The sequence below is a fragment of the Macaca mulatta genome, chromosome 10 (assembly GCF_049350105.2).
Source record: "Macaca mulatta isolate MMU2019108-1 chromosome 10, T2T-MMU8v2.0, whole genome shotgun sequence".
Taxonomy (NCBI): domain Eukaryota; kingdom Metazoa; phylum Chordata; class Mammalia; order Primates; family Cercopithecidae; genus Macaca; species Macaca mulatta.
Window position 1 is genome coordinate 100,413,683 of NC_133415.1, and position 20,907 is coordinate 100,434,589.

At 39.4% G+C, this 20,907-nt stretch overlaps 1 protein-coding gene across 16 annotated transcripts in view; it reads left to right on the forward strand.

The window, feature by feature from the left end:
- NCOA3 (nuclear receptor coactivator 3) overlaps positions 1-20,907 on the forward strand; it is a 159,269-nt gene that overhangs the window by 94,892 nt on the left and 43,470 nt on the right. For 5 of the 16 annotated variants that reach the window (XM_077951951.1, XM_077951952.1, XM_028828485.2 and 2 more), the window contains one exon: positions 242-329. The exons of the other annotated variants lie outside the window; for them this stretch is intronic. The gene's annotated coding sequence lies outside the window, so the exon portion shown is untranslated. The remainder of the gene's footprint in view (positions 1-241; positions 330-20,907) is intronic. 16 annotated transcript variants of the gene reach the window in all.

Consider the following 20,907-nt stretch of genomic DNA (forward strand, 5'->3'; position numbering starts at 1 on the left):
AATCACTGGTTAAATTTCTCTCACTAGTTCATTTAGTCCTGTGCAGTTAATTCTGTTTTTCTTAGTCTTATTCTGTAGTCACTTTTAAGTTGTCTGCTTAGATGTATAAGATACCCAGACATTTTGTCCTTTAGTATAGTTTTAAAACTTAAAAATGTTAGCTCAGTAATTCATTGTCCGGAGTGTTTCATAAATTATCAATATTTAAAGGTACTTTGATTTGTATAATCTTTTCCATGAGAATCTTCTACTGCCCTTTGAAGACAAATTATAGCATACGCGTCCTCAAAGGAAGACAGAGAGTAGCAGAAGCCGTCACCCATTTGACAGTAAGACATTTCTGGTACTCTTCCTTCATCTTTATAGATGTGCATTTTCATCTGATGCCCCTTTCCCTTTGGCCTGAAGGATATAATTTCATTTCCAGAATTGTTTATCACTAATTGTCTCAACTTTTATTTATCTGAAAATGTCTCTCTTTCACTCTATTTTTGAAGGTTTGGTTCACTGGATAGAAAATTCTGGGTTGATGATTTTTTTATTTCAGCAGTTTAAAGATGTTGTTCTGTTGTGTTGTAACCACCCCCCCCCCGCCCCTTTTTTTGAAGAGGTGATTTTTAATCTTGTTCTCAGTATGTGTGGTCTTTTTTTGTTGTGGATGCTTTTAAGATTTTCTTTTTATGTTTGGTTTAAAATAGTTTGACTATGTATTTAGGTCTAGTTTTCTTTGTATTTATCCTGCATGGTATTCTTTGAGCTTCTTGGATTTGTAAATTTGTGTTTTCATCAAATATGGAAAGTTTTGGCCATTCTTCAAGTACTTTTTCTGCTTCAATTTAATTCTCCTTCCTCTGGGACTCCAATCATACTTGTTAGACCATTTGATTTGCTTTTTTTTTTGACGTGGAGTTTCGTTCTTGTTCCCCGGGCTGGAGTTGCAATGGTGCTCTCTCAGCTCACTGCAACCTCTGCCTCATGGGTTCAAGTGATTCTCCTGCCTCAGCCTCCTGAGTAGCTGGGATTACAGGTGCTTGCCACCACACCTGGCTAATTTTTTTTTGTATTTTTAGTAGAGATGGGGTTTAGCCATGTTGGCCAGGCTGATCTTGAACCCCTGACCTCAGGTGATCCCCCTGCCTCAGCCTCCCAGAGTGCTCGGATTAGAAGTGTGAGCCACCATGCCCAGCCAACCATTTTTATAAGTCCTTAAGGTTCTACCCATTTTTCTTCAGTCTTTTTTCTTTCTCTTCTTCAAATTGGATAATTCTTTTGATATCCCTTCAAGTTCAGTGACTTTCTCTGCCAACTCAATTTCTAAGCACTATTCAACAGTGAAATACTTTTACCTCTTGTTTCATTCTTACAGCCCTGTGTTGGGGTTGATAGAGGCTTCAGAAAAGGTAACAGGTTTATTAAAGTTATATACCTAGTTTGTGGCAAAACTGAAATTAGAACCTAACTCGATTATTTACAAACTACAGACCATTTTCTTTCCATAATTCAGTGAACTTTATCTTCTAATAAGTTGCTGTCATTTAAAATGTTCATACTGTTACTGGTGTGAGTGGTGGTCCTGGTAGGGGATGCTACTTAATTAACAACATTGTCGAATTGCAGAAAATTGAAGTTCTTCTCATTTAAAAAATGGGTTTCAGTTGAAGAATTTAAGTATCCTGAAGTCAGTAATACCTTGAACTAACTTTTTAGATGACATTCCTCCAGCAGTGAAAGTATGTCTGTGGTTACCCAACAGAAAAATTTAATTCTAATGACAGACTGTTTTTTTGAGACAGAGTTTTGCTCTTGTTGCCCAGGCTGGAGTGCAACGGTGTGATCTCCTCTCACTACAACCTCTGCCTCCCAGGTTCAAGTGATTTTCCTGCCTCAGCCTCCCAAGTAGCTGGGTTTACAGGCGCCTGCCACCATGTCCCTGCCAATTTTTTGTATTTTGTAGAGATGGGGTTTTACCATGTTGGCCAGACTGGTTTTGACCTCCTGACCTCAGGTGATCCACCCACCTTGGCCTCTCAAAGTGCTGGGACTACAGGCATGAGTCACTGCACCCGGCCACCACAGACGTTTTAAAATCAAGACTTTGGAATCCCAGACTGCAGTATCATTCATTGTCTTGGAAATTAACTCTTTGGAGTACCTCCTCTTGAGTTGATGGATTTAACTTCATAACAAATTTTAAAACCAGTTTTTGTATCATGTTAGTTAAAATAAGAACATTACAAAGTTTGGTAAAGGAATGAAAGCATTACTAAGCCAGGATAATTATCAAGTGCCTTTATATAAACATTTTCCTAAAATTCTAATTTCTAAAGTTCTGTTATAACCTTATTAGAGAATTAGTATGGAAAAAGAATTACTGGCATAAGAATGACATTATTAGTTGTAATAACTGTATTTATATTTCTCCTTCAGTTTATTTTGAAATTAAATTTCTAAAGTTTAAAGATAAACATTTTAATTATAAATTCTGCATTCATGCCTTCTAATTAAAATATGAACCAAAATAATAGAAATCTTATAAAGCAATGATTGCTTAAAAACTAAACAACTTAAGTGAATTGTTTTTAGGTTTGTATTGTCTTATGTATAAAAATCAACATTTGTTAATTTTGCCTTGGATATAACACCTCTCATATTTAAAGCCAGAAAACACATGTTGCCAGATGGGAACTAGAAAGAGTAGTAGTCTTATCTTGGCATCATTTTCCTCATAATGACCAGTTCACTTGTTTTACACATAATCTCAGGTTCTTTCCAGCTTTAGTTTTCTACGATTGATGTATCAGATTCTACATTACAGAACCTTTTAGTTATCTGGTAACTGCTACTACACCACTCAAGATGCATGATAACCAGTCAGATAGAAGATGAAAGTCTTGGCTGGGCACAGTGGCTTGTGCCTGTAATCCTAGCACTTTGGGAAGCCTAGGTGGGCAGATCACTTGAGGTCAGGAGTTCAAAACCAGCTTGGCTAACATGGTGAGACCCCATCTCTACTAAAAATACAAAAAAATTAGCCTGGAGTGTTGGCAGCCACCTGTAATCCCAGCTACTCAGGAGGCTGAGGCAGGAGAATCGCTTGAAACCTGGGAGGCGGAGTTTGCAGTGAGTGGAGATTGTGTCACTGCACTCCAAGCTGGGCAACAGAGGGAGACTCTGTCTCAAAAAAAAAAAAAAAAAAAAAAGATAAAAGTCTTTATAACATGATGATATTGCTGGGCACGGTGGCTCACGCCTGTAATCCCAGCACTTTGGAAGGCTGAGGCGGGCGGAACACCTGACTTTTTTTTGAGACAGAGTTTTGCTGTTGTCGCCCAGTCTGGAGCGCAGTGGTGCAATCTCAGCTCACTGCAACCTCTGCCTTCGGAATTCAAGCGATTCTCCTGCCTCAGCTTCCTGAGTAGCTGGGATTACAGGCGCCTGCCACCACACCTGGGTAATTTTTGTATTTTTAGTAGATTAAGGATTTTGCCATGCTGGCCAGGCTGGTCTTGATCTCCTGACCTCAGGCAATCTGCCTGCCTCAGCCTCCCAAAGTGATGGGATTACAGGCGTGAGCCACCACACCCGGCCTTTAAGCTGACTTATTTTAGGCCGGGCGCGGTGACTCATGCCTGTAATACCAGCACTTTGGGAGGCCGAGACGGGCGGATCACGAGGTCAGGAGATCGGCATCCTGGTTAACACGATGAAGCCCCGTCTCTACTAAAATACAAAAAAAAAAAATTAGCCGGGCAGGGGGCGGGCGCCTGTAGTCCCAGCTACTTGGAGGCTGAGGCAGGAGAATGGAGTGAACCCGGGAGGCAGAGCTTGCAGTGAGCCGAGATCGTGCCACTGCACTCCAGCCTGGGAGACAGAGCGAGACTCCGCCTCAAAAAAAAAAAAAACAAAAAAAAACTGACTTATTTTAATTTTAATTTTAATTTTATTTTAAGACCGAGTCTCACTGTGTTGCCCTAGTTGGAGTGCAGTGGCGCCATCTTGGCTCACAGCAACCTCCGCCTGCCAGGTTCAAGGGATTCTCCTGCTTCAACTTCCCGAGTAGCTGGGACTACAGGCGCATACCACCATGCCCAGCTGATTTTTTATCTTTAGTAGAGACGGTGTTTCACCATGTTGGCCAGGCTGGTCTCAAACTCCTGACCTCAGGTGGTCTGCCTGCCTTGGCCTCCCAAAGCGTGCTGGGGTTACAGGAGTGAGCCACCACGTCCGGCCTTAAAATGATTTTTTAAAGGAGATGTCTATAGGGATAGATCAAGAATCTACAGTCCTTGGCTGGCGATTACTTGCAAAGGACCGTGATTTATAACTGTTTGAAAATTTTTTAGACTGGTGGGAGCTTCCAGTTGGTGTGGCTGGAAAACAGTGATTTATTGTTGGGAAGTCCAATAAGGCCAGTTCTATCCAAACTGTTAGAATAGCTGTAAGTGATGTGACTTTACTGAGATTCCATGAAAAAAGTAAAACATTTGATGCCATGACATAAGGCTTTTATTTTTTTTATTTTTTTTATTTTTTGGTGGGACTGGTTAAAAGCTTGGCTCTGAAGTTAGAATGACTTCGATTTAATTTCTAGCTCCACCACTTACTAGATGTATGACTTTGGGTTGAGTTTACCTTTCTATTTCTCAGTGTTTTCCAGTGAAGTAGGGATAATGTTGAAGTGTACTTTCATCTACTCACTGTTCTGCGTTTCATAGGGCTGTAAGGAGGATTAAATGGGAGTAATAAGTGGAATGCATTTATCACAATACCTCATTCAGATGTTAGATTAAGTATTTGTTCACATAGTGTTTTTTTACTTTAAACACTAAAATTCTGCATTATTTTATATAAATAAAGAGTATATATTATTTGAATTATGAAGTATACTTTGAAGGCTACTCTTGAACCCACTACTGGGACTGAAGAACGGGACGGTCAGTTTGTTCAGTGTACCTGCTCCCTGAATCTTTCTCCCTGAAGTCATCCTGCTTCTATCCTTGAAGTCACAGCTGTCTTTGAGTTAATAATTAACTTTATTTTAAAAACTTTGAAAAAGTCTCATTTGGATGTGCCCTTGAACAATGTTTAGTTTTTTTTTGTTTTATTAGTTTTAAAAAAATAAAATGGATGTAATGTGGTGGCTTTATAAATTGTAAGATCCAGCCATGTTGTGTATAATTCATTTTTACGACCACTGTATTGTATTATTTTGCGTGGCTTCATTAGAATTCATTTTTCAAATCTGCAATTGATAAACATTAGATTTTCATCTAGCTTTTGAAGTATGAACAGCATTGCAATGATCATTTTTTTGTATCTTGTTTAAAATATTTTTATTGCTGTAAAGTTTTAAAACCTTGATTTTAACTGCTAATATATTTACTTTCAGTGTAGTGGTACTACTTTAGAAAAAGTAAATTTTCTTTCCTTTTTTAAATTTTAGACAGGGTCTCACACTGTCACTCAGGCTGAACTGCAGTGGCATGATCTTGGCTTACTGCAGTCTCTGCCACCCAGGCTCAAGCGATCCTCCCATTTCAGCCTCTCGAGTAGCTGGGACTACAGGCACTTGCCACCGCACTTGGCTAATTAATATTTTTATATTTTTGGTAGAGATGGGGATTTCGCCATGTTGCCCAGGGTGGTCTTGAACTGAGCTCAAGAAATCCACCTGCCTCGGCCTCCTACAGTGCTGGGATTACAGGTGTGAGGCACCATGCTAAGCCAAAAGTAAATTTTCTTAGTGAAATGTTTTATATGTTGTTTCTTGTTTTATTAGCTAAGTTATTTCATACCACTTTTTATTTATCATAGGATTAGCAATAAGCACTGTAATTTTCCTTAAGTACTTGATTTCAAAAAAACTTTATTAAAGCATAATATACATACAAAACATTTACCAACCTTACATTTACAATTTAGTAAGTTTTGACAAATGTAACCATCACCACAGTCATGATATGAAACATTTCTACCACTCCCTAAAGTTCTTTGTGCCACTGTGCAATCAGTCATCTCCACTGGTCCCTAGCAACCAGAAGAAACCTCCAGCTGGTCTGCTTTATGTCACTACTGTTTTACCTTTTCTAAAATTTCATATGAATAGTATTTCCTTTTTGTGTGCGTTACACCTTTTATAATTGTCCCACTATTCTTGGATATTCTTTTCTTTTTCATTTTCTCTTTCTTTTTCAATTTTGGGAGTTTGTATTGATCTTAAGGCTCACTGTTCTCCATTCCTATGTTTGGTCTACTGATGACCCCATCAAAGGCATTTTGCATTTCTGTTAGTGTTTTTGATTCTAACCTGTCCTTTTTTTTTTTTTTTTTTTTTTTTTTTGAGGTGGAGTCTCGCTCTGTTGCCTAGGCTGAAGTGCAGTGGCGTGATCTCGGCTCACTGCAAGCTTCGCTTCCCTGGTTCATGCCGTTCTCCTGCCTCAGCCTCCTGAGTAGCTGGGATTACGGTACTCGCCACCATGCCCAGCTACTTTTTGTGTTTTTAGTAGAGACAGGGTCTCCCCATGTTGTCCAGGCTGGTCTTGAACTCCTGACCTCAGGTGATCCACCCGCCTTGGCCTCCCAAAGTGCTGGGATTACAGGCATGAGCCACTGCTCCTGGCCTAACCTTCCCTTTTGATTCCTCCTCAGAGTTTTCATTTCTCTGCTTACGTTACCCATCTCTTCTTGCGTGTTGTCTGCTTTCACCATTAGAGCCCGTTAATATATTAATCATAGTTAAGATTCCATGATTGGTTTTTAGATTTTTAGAATAAATGTTTTTAAAGAACCTGGCTTTGGCTGGGCGTGGTAGCTCATGCCTGTAATCCCAGCACTTTGGGAGGCTGAGGTAGGCGGATCACGAGGTCAGGAGATCGAGACCATCCTGGCTAACACAGTGAAACCCCGTCTTCACTAAAAAATACAAAATAAAAAATACAAAAAAATTAGCTGGGCGTGGTGGCAGGCGCCTGTAGTCCCAGCTACTTGGGAGGCTGAGGCAAGAGAATGGCATGAACCTGGGAGGTAGAACTTGCAGTGAGCCAAGATCGTGCCACTGTACTCCAGCCTGGGCAAGAGAGCGAGACTCCGTCTCAAAAAAAAAGAAAAAAAGAGAACCTGGCTTCTTTACTGTTTGCTAGAGAACTTTGGAAGCATCATTGGCATATATCATCAAGCCTGTTTTTATTTTATTTTATTTTGAGATGGAGTTTTGCTCTGTCACCCAGGCTGGAGTGCAGTGGCATAATCTCGGTTCACTGCAACCTCCACCTCCTGAGTTCAAGTGATTCTCCTGCCTCAGCCTCCTGAGTAGCTGGGATTGCAGGTGCATGCCACCATGCCTGGTTAATTTTTGTGTTTTTGGTAGAGACAGGGTTTCACCGTGTTGGCCAAGCTGGTCTCGAACCCCTGACCTCAAGTGATCCTCCCACCTTGGCCTCCCAAAGTGCTGGGATTACAAGCATGAGCCACCACACCTGGCTGAAACCTATTTTTTTATTAGTGCTCATGATTTCTCATTTAAGAATATACATAATCACACAATTATACACAAATATTCATAGCAAGAGTATTCGTAATAGCAGAACAACAACTTAAATTTCCATCAGCTGATAAGTGGATAAATAAAATGTGGTGTATCCATACAGTGAAGTATTAGCCAGAAATAAAAAGCAATGAAGTACAGTCATGTAGCATGTAACAGTGAATGTTTCAGTCAGTGAAGAATTAGGACCATGTATATGACAGTGGTTCCATAAGATTATAATACTGTATTTTTACTGTACCTTTTCTATATTTAGATATGCTTAGATACACAAATACCATTGTGTTACACTTGCCTGCAGTATTCAGTATATTAACATGCAGTATAGTTTTGTTGCCTAGGAGCTGTAGGCTATACTGTATAGCCTAGATTTAGGCTGTATTATCTAGGTTTGTTAAGGGACACTCTGTGATGTTTGCATAATGATGAAATGGGCTAAAGACACATTTCTCCTAAAGTATCCCTGTCATTAAGCTAGGCTTGACTGAACCGATATGTGCTACAATGTCGATGTATTTGAAAACACTATGCTAAGTATAAGAAGCCAGTCACAAAGAACTAGATATTGTGTTATGCCATTTATATTAAATGTCCTGAATAGGTAAATCCATAAAGACAAAAATACGTAAGTGGTTGCCAAGCGCAGGGGTGAATGGGTGGAAGATTGGGTTATATGAGGTTGAGCAGGTGGGAATGGGAGCAGGGGGTAGTAACAGCTGAGGGATGTTGAGGTCTTTTTGGAATAATGAAAATGTTCTAAAATTGATTACAGTGAGAGTTACACAACTTTGAAATATACTAAAAGCCAGTTGTGCACTTTAAGCATATGATATGTGAATTGTATCTCAGTAAAGCTGTTAAAGAATCTAGCTGATGTACGCAAAACTGCTAAGAGCACTATGATTTCATAAAGAAATTTTACAGAAAAATATTGTTACTTTCCTCATGACACTGATCTCAAAATATTTCGTATCTCAAACGTTGTTAGATTTCAAAAATAACATGTTAATTGCACTCACTTCAATTTTTAAAGAATCTTATTCAGTCTTTTTATAGAGGTCATCCTTTAATTATACAGTCAATTTGAATTCCAGCAGCATATATTTTTCATTTGTCAAGAAAGTTTACATTGAAAAGATTGTATTCTTAAAAAGACCATGCCCGATCCATCTCCACTTTCCTATTTGTCCACTAAACATTTGTGAGATACTTATGGCTATCTTGCGCAATGCCTCCAGAAATCAATTTTTGCTCTCAAGTTTATAACTACAGTTTTAGAAAAATTCACCAAAAAATTCATAATCATGGTAGATCTGCTGTTTAGTACTAGTTAAGTGCAGTAGTTACAAGTAGAAAAGCTCCAATTATTTTACTTGAGATGATCTGATGGCTAATTCTCTCACTTCCTTTGTATATACTTTTTAAACTTTTAAGAATGTCATCTTCTATGGCAGGAAGACTGCTGACTAGTGATACTGTATTTAAAATGTGGAGGTAACTTGTTTTTATGGTAGTATGTAGGAGATTATTAATGCATATATATATTATTTTATTTTATTTTATTTTATTTTTTATTTTTTTGAGATGGAATCTCACTCTATTGCCAGGCTGGAGTGCAGTGGTACGATCTTGGCTCACTGCAACCTCTGCCTCCTGGGTTCAGGTGATTCTCCTTCCTCAGCCTCCCGAGTAGCTGGGATTACCAGCGTGCATCATCACACCTGGCTAACTTTTGTATTTTTAGTAGAGACAGTTTTACTGTGTTGGCCAGACTGGTCTCAAACTCCTGACCTCAGACAGTCTCCCCGCCTCAGCCTCCCAAACTGGTAGGATTACAGGCGTGAGCCACCGCACCTGGCCGCATTTATAATTTTAAAAGCTTAAATGTCTTTTTTTTTTGGCAGGGGTGCGGGGGGAGGGTTGGGGAAGATGGAGTCTCAGTCTGTCACCCAGGCTCTAGTGCAGTGATGTGATCTTGGCTCACTCCAGCCTCCACCTCCCAAGCTCAGTCCTCCCACCTAAGCCACCCAAGTAGCTGGAACTACAGGTGTACACCACCACACCCAGCTAATTTTTTGTATTTTTGGTAGAGATGGGGTTTTGCCATGTTGCCCAGTCTGATTTCGAACTCCTAGGCTCAAGCTATCTGCCTTCCTTGGCCTCCCAAAGTGTTGGGATTATGGGCATGAGCCACTGTGCCCGGCAAAAAAAAAAAAAAAAAAAAAAAGCAAAAATTCTATCTTGAATTTAGTGTTGCTCATATGACAACTTACTGTAAAAGGTAATTTATTTTGAGTATAGGTCACATACTCTACAGGAGATGCTTTCAAAAGACAATTCCTATTGATAGTTGTATTTTATTATTAAAGTCAAAGAATGTCTTAGTCTGTTTTCTGGTGTTCTAGTGTTCTGGTGTTCTGGGGTTAGAAACTAAGTAGTTTATAAAAGAAAGAGAAAGAGGTTTATTTAGCACATGATTCTGGAATCTGGGAGGTCTGAGATCTGGTCAGCTTCTGGTGAGGGCTTTGTGCCATGTCGTAACACCACGGTGGAGAAGTGGAAGGGGAAGCAGACATGTGCCAAGTTACTAACACAAGACGGGGTCTCACTTTATAACAACCCACTCTTTAGTCCAAACCTGTGGGAGCAAGAACTCAAGGGAGTGAGAAAGGCATTAATCCATCTTAATGACTTAATTGCCTCTTAAAGGCACCACTTCCGAATACCACAACATCGGGGGCCAAGCCTCAACATGAGTTTTGTGGAGATAAACTATATTCAAACCATAGCAAAGACCAAAGGTTACGGCGGTTTACTTTCTGCTAAGCTTTCAGATATAGACATGAAAATCGTTAGATTGGTAATAATATAGCTTTATAGTACTTAATTTGTAACTTAGTTAAGAAATAGAATTGGCCTAAATATCAGCTCAATAATCTAATAAAAGGTGAACTGCTGTACAAATAGTCCAGTTTGTATCACTGTTACAAATAACCCTGTCTCTCATGTGCCAAACTTTTAGAGTAATTGCCTTCTTACGATTTTGTCTGTTTCCAAAAACTTCTAATTAGAGTATGCTTTTGAATCTGTGTAATGTTTAACATATAAAGCCTGCATTATTTAGAAGTTGATACTGAAAACCTTTAAACTTCTGACCTCAAATAGAATTTGCTTATGTATAACCATTACATGCAGCTGGTAGGTTCAAAATTGCCTTTTCTGGGTCTCTGCTCTGTGAAAAACAGTATGTATTGGACATGAGTACATGACAGCTGACATTTATCAAGGATAACAGGGGGAGCCATATTCATTTTCACATTTTAAAGCAACTTTGAAAGCTTTGCATGTGCACACATGCTCAACATATGTTCCTAAGCTTTAAATATATTTTCCATCATGTATTGCTTGTCATTAATACAAAAAACTAAGTGTAAATCTTTAGTGAGCTCAATATATTAAACTTATGTGAGGACACAAGCACTTGGAAGATCAGCAGTGTAGGCTACTTAATTCATTTACGTGGAATTTATCTTTTATAGTTTCTGTGCTATTACAAATAATGTAACACATTCCAGATAGCCCTTTTGTTATATAATGTTTGATTTGGCCCTTCTTTAATTTCATTACCATAAAATTTTGTCCTATTGTAGAAAACTAAATTGTAGAAATTAACTTTTTTTCTAAGCCAACTATTAGTATATTGCTGTTCTCTTTGCAAAGCTATTTATAGGGCTGTTTTACTGGAGGGTGACATAAATAGAATTGGAATGGCATAATTGTAAGTCTGGGTTCTTAGCCTTTAAAAATTTTCTTTAAATTGTGATAATTCAAAAAGAATTGTAGAAAAAAACTGTAAAGCTCATAATGTTGCCAACTTGTTAATTAAAATAACACCTTTTGTGGTTGGTATCGGTTTCAGATACTGTGATCATTTGATATATTGATATGCAGATCACGTTGACTTGCTGCAAGGTAACAGGAGACATGCTTTGACTTCAGAAGATAAATTGGCCATGCACAGCTGTAATCCTACTGTCTTTTCATTTCTAGACATGATTCAGTAGTTTAAGGCTTTGATTCCTAAGCGCTGAGAAGAAAGTTGAAATTTATTTTTGTGTATGAGAATTTTTACTTAGGTTTTTGATAAGTCTAGTTTGTGGTGTGAAGGTACCATCTAAACTGTTGGTGTTTCCATAAGTAGCTCTCTCTTATTTGAAATATGAGAAGCCTGAGTTTCCTTCCATTTTCCTTTTGGCGGTTAGAAAGGAAGCCATCTTATTAAGAGTGATGAATAGTGAAGAGACTTTTTTTAGGCTAAATTGCCAGTGTCTTTACATAAAAAAAATTGCAGAGCGATCAGTTATGAACGTTAACATGATTTTTTGAGGAAGAAGTAATCCTTAGTGACTTGTAACCAAAATGCCTTTCCTAATAAGAGTTCCATTTCTACAAATTCTTTTGACAAAGAAATGTATGATATCAGAGAGATTTTTAGAAAACATTTTAAATGCCTGACATAAGAACAATTCAAGACCACTACCAAAACTTTATTTGAAGATCTTAGCATGAGGCATCTCTTGAATTCTCTTGTAGGCACCAAAATTTAGACAATTTGCTTAATTTTTTCAGCTAATGAGAGAGTTCCCTGACCCCCCTCACAGGACGTGCGACAGGGCTGTGGCTCATCTGTTCCATGCTCTCAAACCCCTTTTGGGAGGAGGAGCATGCATGCGGGCAGGTGCCGAATCTGGGGCGAGTGCCTCTGGGCTCTGTCCTCATGGGAGTGTCCAGGGGTGGGAGTCTGCAACTCCCGAAGCCCAAGTGAGCATGTGTTACAGTATGCTCTTTTAGCTTTGCTGACCATGGATGGCTTAAGTGTTAAACAGCTCAGAGCTTTCTTGGTATTCTGGTCCTTGTCCAGCATCCAGGAAGAATCAGATCACACATGGACTTGAGGATGGTGAATGTGGGGATTTTATTGAGTGATGGAGCTGGCTGTCAGTGGAATGGATGAGGAGCTGGAAAGTGGATGGAGTGGGAAAATGATCTTCCCCTGGAATTTGGCCATCCAGTGGCCCATATCCTCTCTGACCGTCCTCAGCCGAACTCCTCTTAGTGTTCAGATGTTCCTTCTCTTCTCTCTTTCTCTGCCGCGCCATTCTGCGGTTCTTCTGCTCTTCTGTTTGTCTCCTTGTGGAGCCAGGGGCTTGGGGTTTATGTGGGGGCGTGGTGGATCAAAAGGCAACTTTTAGGCATGAAAACAGGAATGCTAGTTCTCATTTAGGGGTCATGGGTTTTCAGACTTGAGTGGGGCCTTTGCCAGGGAACTGCCTCCTTCTACCCATTATTTCCCTGTCTCCTGTCCGTATCAGTAATATAGGAATTAGGAAACATGAATATCTTTTATTGTAAACTAGGTTGTAGGCCTAGTTACTTTGTAGTTAAGAGGCCAAATTCCATTTTTCTTAATAACCTTGATTCTGTTTGTAAATCATACGGTTCTTGAGGGAGCCATTTTTCGAGAGCCTACCATTTGCCAGACATCACTGAGGTTTTGTTTTATCTATGGTTTTTAATCCTTTCAACAACTTTGTAAAGGTGATGGATGTCCATTTTAGAGAAGATGAAATTGAGGTTCAGAGATGTAAATTTGGTAAGATCATGCTGGGCTCAAATCAGCTGTCAAGTCTGTATTCTTTTTCCCTGTTTACTTCACGATGCTTCATTTGAGTTGGATCCGTCGTTTTCTTGTTCACTGATGATGTGTGTTTGTGTGTCCAGTCTAGGAATTAACCTTGTCTATTGATTCTTAGTTTCAGACAAGTATCCCATGTCTGTCTAGAGTTTGGCCACAGATAATTGATGATACCATCTTTTCAAATTATAAGTTCTTTTAACATCCATTCTTCTGTTTCTTTTTATCATTTTTAATAGCTTTCAATTATTATTATAAAAATAGAGATGGGGGCTTGCTATGTTGCCCAGGCTGGTCTCAAACTCCTGGACTCAAGTGAGCCTCCCGTCTCAGCTTTCCAAAGTGCTGGCATTGTAGGCTTGAGCCACTGTACCTGGCCAATTCTTTATCTCATTAAGGATCATAAACATTTGTTTTAAACTAATTTCAAGATTTTTATTGAGCGTTGAATTAATCTGTTGATATTGATGAATTTCTTGACTATCTTCCTTAGTTCAGTTATTTTTTATTTTTATTTTATTTATTTTTTTGAGACGGAGTCTTGCTCTGTCGCTCAGGCTGGAGTGCAGTGGCGAGATCTCTGCTCACTGCAACCTCCACCTCCCTGGTTCAAGGCGATTCTCCTGCCTCAGCCTTCTGAGTAGCTGGGACTACAGGAGCGTGCCACCACACCCGGCTAATCTTTGTATTTTTAGTAGAGACGGAGTTTCACCATGTTGACTAGGATGGTCTTGATCTCTTGACCTTGTGATTTGCCTGCCTTGGCCTCCCAAAGTGCTGGGATTACAGGTGTGAGCCACTGTACCCGGCCCATTAGTTGTTTTTAAATACACTTTAGAAATTTAGTCTATAGTTTATATGCTGAGTGGGAAATTAATTTTTTTCCCTTTATTTTGGTGTTCTTTTCTGTATGTCACCTATACCTCTGTTTTTGTTGTTCCACCATGCTTTCAGTCTAGATCTAGGATTCTAATTCTGAGGTATTATTGCAATGTCAGTGATATGCATTAGTTAGGTTTTGTTTGTGTGTGTGTGTGTGTGTGTATGTGTATGAGACATATATATGTATATATATATAGAGTACCTTTTATTTAGAGTACTTTTTATTTCCTCTCCAACTGCCTGTGGCAGTTTGAAATAATAACTTTAGCTATTGATAATACCTTTTTTCACCTTCCTTTCATGAGTTTTTTGTTTGGTTTCTACCTATGAGATTTTTTCGTTTTACCTGTGAGCCTTGCTTTTGGTTTTCTTATCTTGTGCATAATTTGATTTCCTGACTGCCTTTGCTTGTTTCTTGTCTTGGAGCTCAGTTGGGTTCATGGAGTTACTAATTTATTGCTTTATGTTTCCCCTCTGTCGTGGTCCACAAATATATTTGTCATGATTGAGCATAACTGTGTCTTTTGAAGTTAATACAGAATTCGTGTTTTATCTGTCATTATTATATTTGGAGCAATGGGATAAGGTGTTGCTGATTGATAACAGCATTTCTCTGTCATCCTGTCAGGAAATCTTCATGTTCTTTTGATCTCACAACATGCCTTGTTTATATAGACCTGCAGATAGTAGATACTAAAGCATCTGTTTATTTACTTACTTATCTACTTACTTGCTTTATTTACTTACCACCGCACCTGACTAATTTTTTTGTATTTTGTAGAGACAGGGTCCTGCCACGTTGCCCAGGCTGGTCTTGAACTTCTGGCAAGTGACCCTCCTACCTTAGCCTCCTAAAGTGTTGGGAGTCACAGGCATGAGCCACTGCTCCTGGCCCTAAAATATTTATTATATGAACGTGGAGTATCTTGGAGAAGCCAGACCCAGTCTCAGGCTCTCAGCCCCAACCTTAATCTAATATAGTGGCTCTCAATGTGTGGTGCGTGGACCCCTGGTAGTCTCTGACAACCTTTTAAGGGGTCTACATGGTTAGGACTGTTCTCATAATAACGCTAATGTGTTATTTGCTATTTTCATCCTGTTGGTGTTTGCACTGATGGTGGAAACGCAGTGATGCATAAAATTGCTGACACCTTACCATGAATTAAGGCAGTGGCACCAGACTCTGCTTTTAGGTAGACATTGCATTCTTCACTGCCATGGGCTCATAAAGAAAAAAAAAATCAATTTTCCACTGAGGATCTGAGGATTGTCCATGATGAAGCAACAACACTACACCTGGCCCTCATTCACTTTTTTCCTTAAGTACCTTTCACTGTACCTTTAAGTACTGTTGTTTTAATGTTCTGTGTGATGAGAATGGAAAATGTACACAAAGACTTCTGCCTACCAAAGTATGATGGCTGTCTCCAGGAACAGCACTTGCGCAGTTGTTTGCATTGTGAACTGAAGTATCCACTTTTTTCATGGAACACCATTTTTACTTGAATGACTGACAAACCATGGCTATTGAGTCTTGGTTATTTGGAGACTGTCTTGAAATTGAGTGAGGTGAACCTATCACTACAGGGAAAACATCTGACTGTATTGGTTGACAGTGATAACATTTGAGCTTCAAGTGAAATTATAAGTAAGTAAACTTCAATCTGCCACCCTGAGCATGACAGCATTTTATTACTTTCCTGATGAGATGGGTGATGACATTAATGAATATGGGTTTAAAAAGTTGTGTAATGAGATGTACCAGCATTTGGAAGATCTACTTTAACTCAGTGAACCAGTATTATCTAAATGACCCAGTGTTTGATTATACAGTGATGCATGGGTTAAAGATCTGTTCAGAGTGCAAGTTAGATCCCAGTGCATTTTAATGAGACAGCATGAAAATTCATTTATATGGTTTCAGATTCTACTTTGCAACTGTAGGAGACTAGAATATGCCACCCTAAAATATGCCTGTTTGGTGTAAGCATTATTTTGAGAAGCAGACACAGGAGAAGTTCTGAAAACAGAGTAGAAGTTACGCTTTTGTAAGGGAAAATTTATATCTATAAAGGAAATCTCCCTTGTAAGGGTGTCTTCCTCATTACCAGGAAAAGGATGACTCAATCACTAGAAACTTACTAATGGAGAAGGCATAGACTTAAATCTGTATAACAAGCCTTACTGTTGTTTACCATGCTTTTCTTGGTGTTGGTCACCTCTCCATAACCATTGCTCCCCAGCCCCTGTGCCCTTCTTTATTTGTTTCAGCTGAAGTCTGAATTCTAAGCCACCTCTTAGAAATGAAAAGACTTTACTCATTTCTCTGGGTATCTCTCATGGATATGTGAGGTATATTTATTATATTTCTGATTTTCTCTTGTTATTTTGTCTTTTGTTAAGGAGTCTGACCCAACTAGGAACTCAGATAGGGTAGAGGAAAAATTATTTTTTTCTCTCCTATAAAACTCATCTTTAAGAAATTACCACTTGTTTTAGTGTAATATCAAGAAATATCCATAATTACTTATAAAAGGTTATTAAAATAGTCTTTCCTTTTACAAGTACATGTCTTTGTGAGGCCAGATTTTCTTTATATCCTTAAATCGAGATAACATTGTGCCAGATTGAATGCAGAAGTAAATAACTGTTTTCTAGTAAGTCAGGTTATTATTTGCAAATATGTAAACAGTGTAATTCTCATTGTTTCAGAATTTTTTTTTTTTTTTTGGCAAAAATTGTTACTTACGTTAATATACGATGGGCTTTAAAAAGTGAATGAGGGCCAGGTGTAGTGGCTCATGCCTGTAATCCCAGCACTTTGGGAGGCCAGGCAGGTATATCACCTGAGGGTCAGGAGTTTGAGACTAGCCTGGCCAACATGGTGAAACCCCGTCTCTACTAAAAATACAAAAATTAGCTGGGCGTGGTGGCAGGCGACTGTAATCCCAACTACTTGGGGTGCTGGGGCAGGAGAATCACTTGAACTGGGGAGGTGGAGGTTGCAATGAGCCAGGACTGCGGCATTGCACTCCAGCCCAGTCTGGGTGACAAGAGCAAAACTCCATCTCAAAAAACAAAACAAAACAAACAAAAAAAGTGAATGAGTCTGGCGTGGTGGCTCATCCCTATAATTCCAACACTTTGGGAGGTCAAGGCGGAGCCTTGGAGTTAGAGAGCAGCCTGGGAAACATAGCAAGACCTTGTCTCTACTAAAAATTAAAAAAAACCCAGCTGGGCATGGTGGCACATGCCTGTGGTTCCAGCTACTTGGGAGGCTGAGGTGGGAGGATCACTTCAGCCCAGCAGATCGAAGCTACAGTGAGCCGTGATCACACCACTGCCCTCCAGCCTGGGTGAGAGCTGAGACCCTGTCTCCACAAAAAAAAAAAAAAAAAAAAAAAAAAAAGTGAATGTTTCAAATGCTTCTAAGTTTTAATTTCTAATATTAGTGAATACTGACATAACCCATATAGCAGAAGTTATTACAGGTTTCCAGTTTTTAAGAGGTAAAGGAATCCTGAGATCAAAAGGCTTGAAATCTAGTTAATTTGGTTGGAACTCTAGAAGCAATTGACTTAAACCTTTCACCTTGTTGTATTTGGTGTCTTATAGCACACCCAGTTCCTGCTACAACTGCCTCTATTCTGTGCTGCTTAAATACAGAGGAGGTCTGAGCTAACCAATCTGAAGTTTGGCCAATTTCAGGGGCATTTAGTTGTTAACCTGAATATACTTCTTTTATTAGTAAGAAACATACCTACTATAGAGATTTAGGACTTTGAACAGCTGTATAACATTATAGGCTCTGTCTGGTACTCAGTTGTTTCTGTTTCTGAGTCACAGATCAGCCATTAATTTTAAATAAAGACGTTTTGTAGCATATAGTACAATTTCTGATGATCTACTTACTAGTTTGTTAATTCCTGACACTGAGTCATCAGCTCCTTGAAGGCAAAAATACCTGTTTTGATCAACAATTCATCCACACCAAGCACTTAGCATAGGGGATACTATTTCTTTTTTCTATGTGGATGACACCCAATATGTTGAACAGTGACCACTCTTAAGATACTTGGTGAAGCAGGTTTTGGTTTTAACCAGTTTAGGTGTATGGATGCTTTTATAGAAGTTCATAATATTTTCTTGCCTCAAATATTCTCTAACAGTAATGAGATGCCCCCAGCTTCATTTACTAGACATGGATAGGCAGGTTTTGTGAAGTACAGAAAAAAAGCTCTTTAAGGTTATGGATCATGTCACGAGGTCAGGAGTTTGAGACCATCCTGGCCAACATGGTGAAACCCCATCTCTACTAAAATACAAAAAATTAGCCAGGCATGGTGGTGCACACCTGTAGTCCTAGCTACTCAGGAGGCTGAGGCAGGGGAATTCCTTGAACCCAGGAGGCAGAGATTGCGGTGAGCTGAGATTGTGCCACTGCACTCCATCCTGGGTGACAGAGCGAGACTCCGTCTCAAAAAAAAAAAAAAAAAAAAAAGTTGTGGATCATGAAACTAACATTTGAATAGCAACAAGAAAAAACAAAAATTGAATGATGTACTTCTCCTGTTTTCAGTATTTTATATTTTTACTTACTGCAGATTTCTTCCCTGAAGCAATCTTGACCTAATGGTGTAAATGTTTAGCTCCACATAAGACTGTAGCTATTTTTTAGAGAGGAATGGAGAGGGTCAAGTGTTTTATTGAGTTTCAGTTTTGATACCTTTTAACCTTTTTACTCACCCTCCAGAAAGCAAATAATGTTGAAAGCTTTTTTTATTTTTTAACTTTTTGATATATATTTTCTTATTCATTATTTGTATTGTTGTCATCAGATGAATAATGGCTTTAGAGATTTACTTGAAAAGACAAATTCTGTTATCAGACACGTAACTTCTAGGGATGTGGAAACTATTATTATTGTTACTGTTTTGAGATAGGGTCTTGCTCTGTCCCCCAGGCTAGAGTGTAGTGATCATGGTTCACTGCAGACTTGACCTCCTGGGTTCAAGTGATCCTCCCACCTGAGCTTCCTGAATAGCTGGGACCACAGGCACATGCTGCCCAGCTAATTTTGGTGTTTTTGCGGAGACAGAATTTCACTGTGTTGCCCAGGCTGGTCTCAAACTGCTGGGCTCAAGCAATCCTCTTGCCCCAGCCTCCCAAATTGCTGGGATTACAGGTGTGAGCTACTGAAACTGGCCCGGAAACATTTTTTAAAAAGGATTATTTTGAATTTAAAGTTATTTAATAATTGTTGAAGAGTAACAAGCTGTGAGGTCAGGAAAGAAAGGACTGAGCCACAGACTAAGCAGCAGTACAGATGATGACCTATGCAGGAAGTCTTGTGAGTCAGACTTGCCATGTCGTGTTGCTAGAGTTACAGATCTGCTCCAGCCTCTTTGCTTTTATAAGAAGGACATCTCTGTCTGTGTTCTACCTTCAGTATATTTTCTTTGAAAAATTAACTCAAAAGTCTTTTATTAGCTTTACATTTATTTCTACAATGGTAATTTTTGTAATATCAGTGTTGCAGGTAAGCAAACTCATTGTATCCTCTATTTTTGATATTGCTGGACAGGGCTAACTTTAGTACTATAGGGGGAAGTGTGTTATTTTGTTTTTTACTCTACAAGCACTCTGGTTTAGGAGTATTTATCTGTCTTGCTTTTGACCATGGTTACCATTCCCCCTCTTCATTGTTTACTTAGTGTACCATGGTACACTTTATGTACCATCCTTGCTGCTCTCAGCTGTTTGGTTACCCAGGTGGCTAATGTTGTCACCTCTTAAGCTTTAACATTTATTTCTCAATACTGTCTTTTCCTCTGTGAGGTAGATGGAAAGAATAGATTAGAAGAGAATGGGGCACATGCTGTGATCATCTCTCCTTTACATCTTTATTGCTTATTAATTTAATTTATATCAGATTTCATTTCTGCTCTGTGCACATACCCACTTCTCCCTCCCCACCACTCTTCTTTATCCAGTTCTTTCTCACTTACCTTAGCATGGCTAAAATCTTTGATTTTTATTTCTCTCTTTCTTCCTCTGCTGTTTATATTTTCATTATATGCCACAGGGACAAACTTAGGTATAAATACTACTTTTGATGTAGAGATATTTATGTCTGTCGAAGGAAAATTAAGCTACAAACCCCAGAGGTAAAAAGTGGTACACAATACTGGGGTTTTAAAAATCTCCTCCTTGGCCAGGCGTAGTGGCTCATGCCTGTAATCCCAGGACTTTGGGAGGCTGGGGCGGGTGGGTCACCTGAGGTCAGAAGTTCGAGACCAGCCTGGCCAATATGGCGAAACCCCGTTTCTACTAATAATACAAAAATGAGGTGAGTATACTGGTGGCTGCCTGTAATCCCAGCTACTTGGGAGGCTGAGGCAGGAGAATCGCTTGAATCTGGGAGGCGGAGGTTTTAGTGAGCCAAGATTGTGTCATTGCATTCCAGCCTGGGCGACAGAGTAAGACTCCATCTCAAAAACAAAACAAAACAAGCCCCACTCCTTCTGCTCCTCAAGACCAGGGTCTCACTCCCTTTGCCCAGGCTGGAGTGCAGTGGTGCGATCCTTGGCTCACTGAAACCTCTGCCTCCTGGGCTCAGGTGATACCCCCACCTCAGCTTCCTGAGTAGCTGGGACTACAGGTGTGCTTCACCATGCTCGGCTAAATGTTTTGTATTTTTTGTAGAGAAGGGGTTTTGCCATGTTGCGCAGGCTGGTCTTGAAGTCCCGGGTTCAAGCTGCCCTTCCATCTTGGCTTCCTAAAGTGT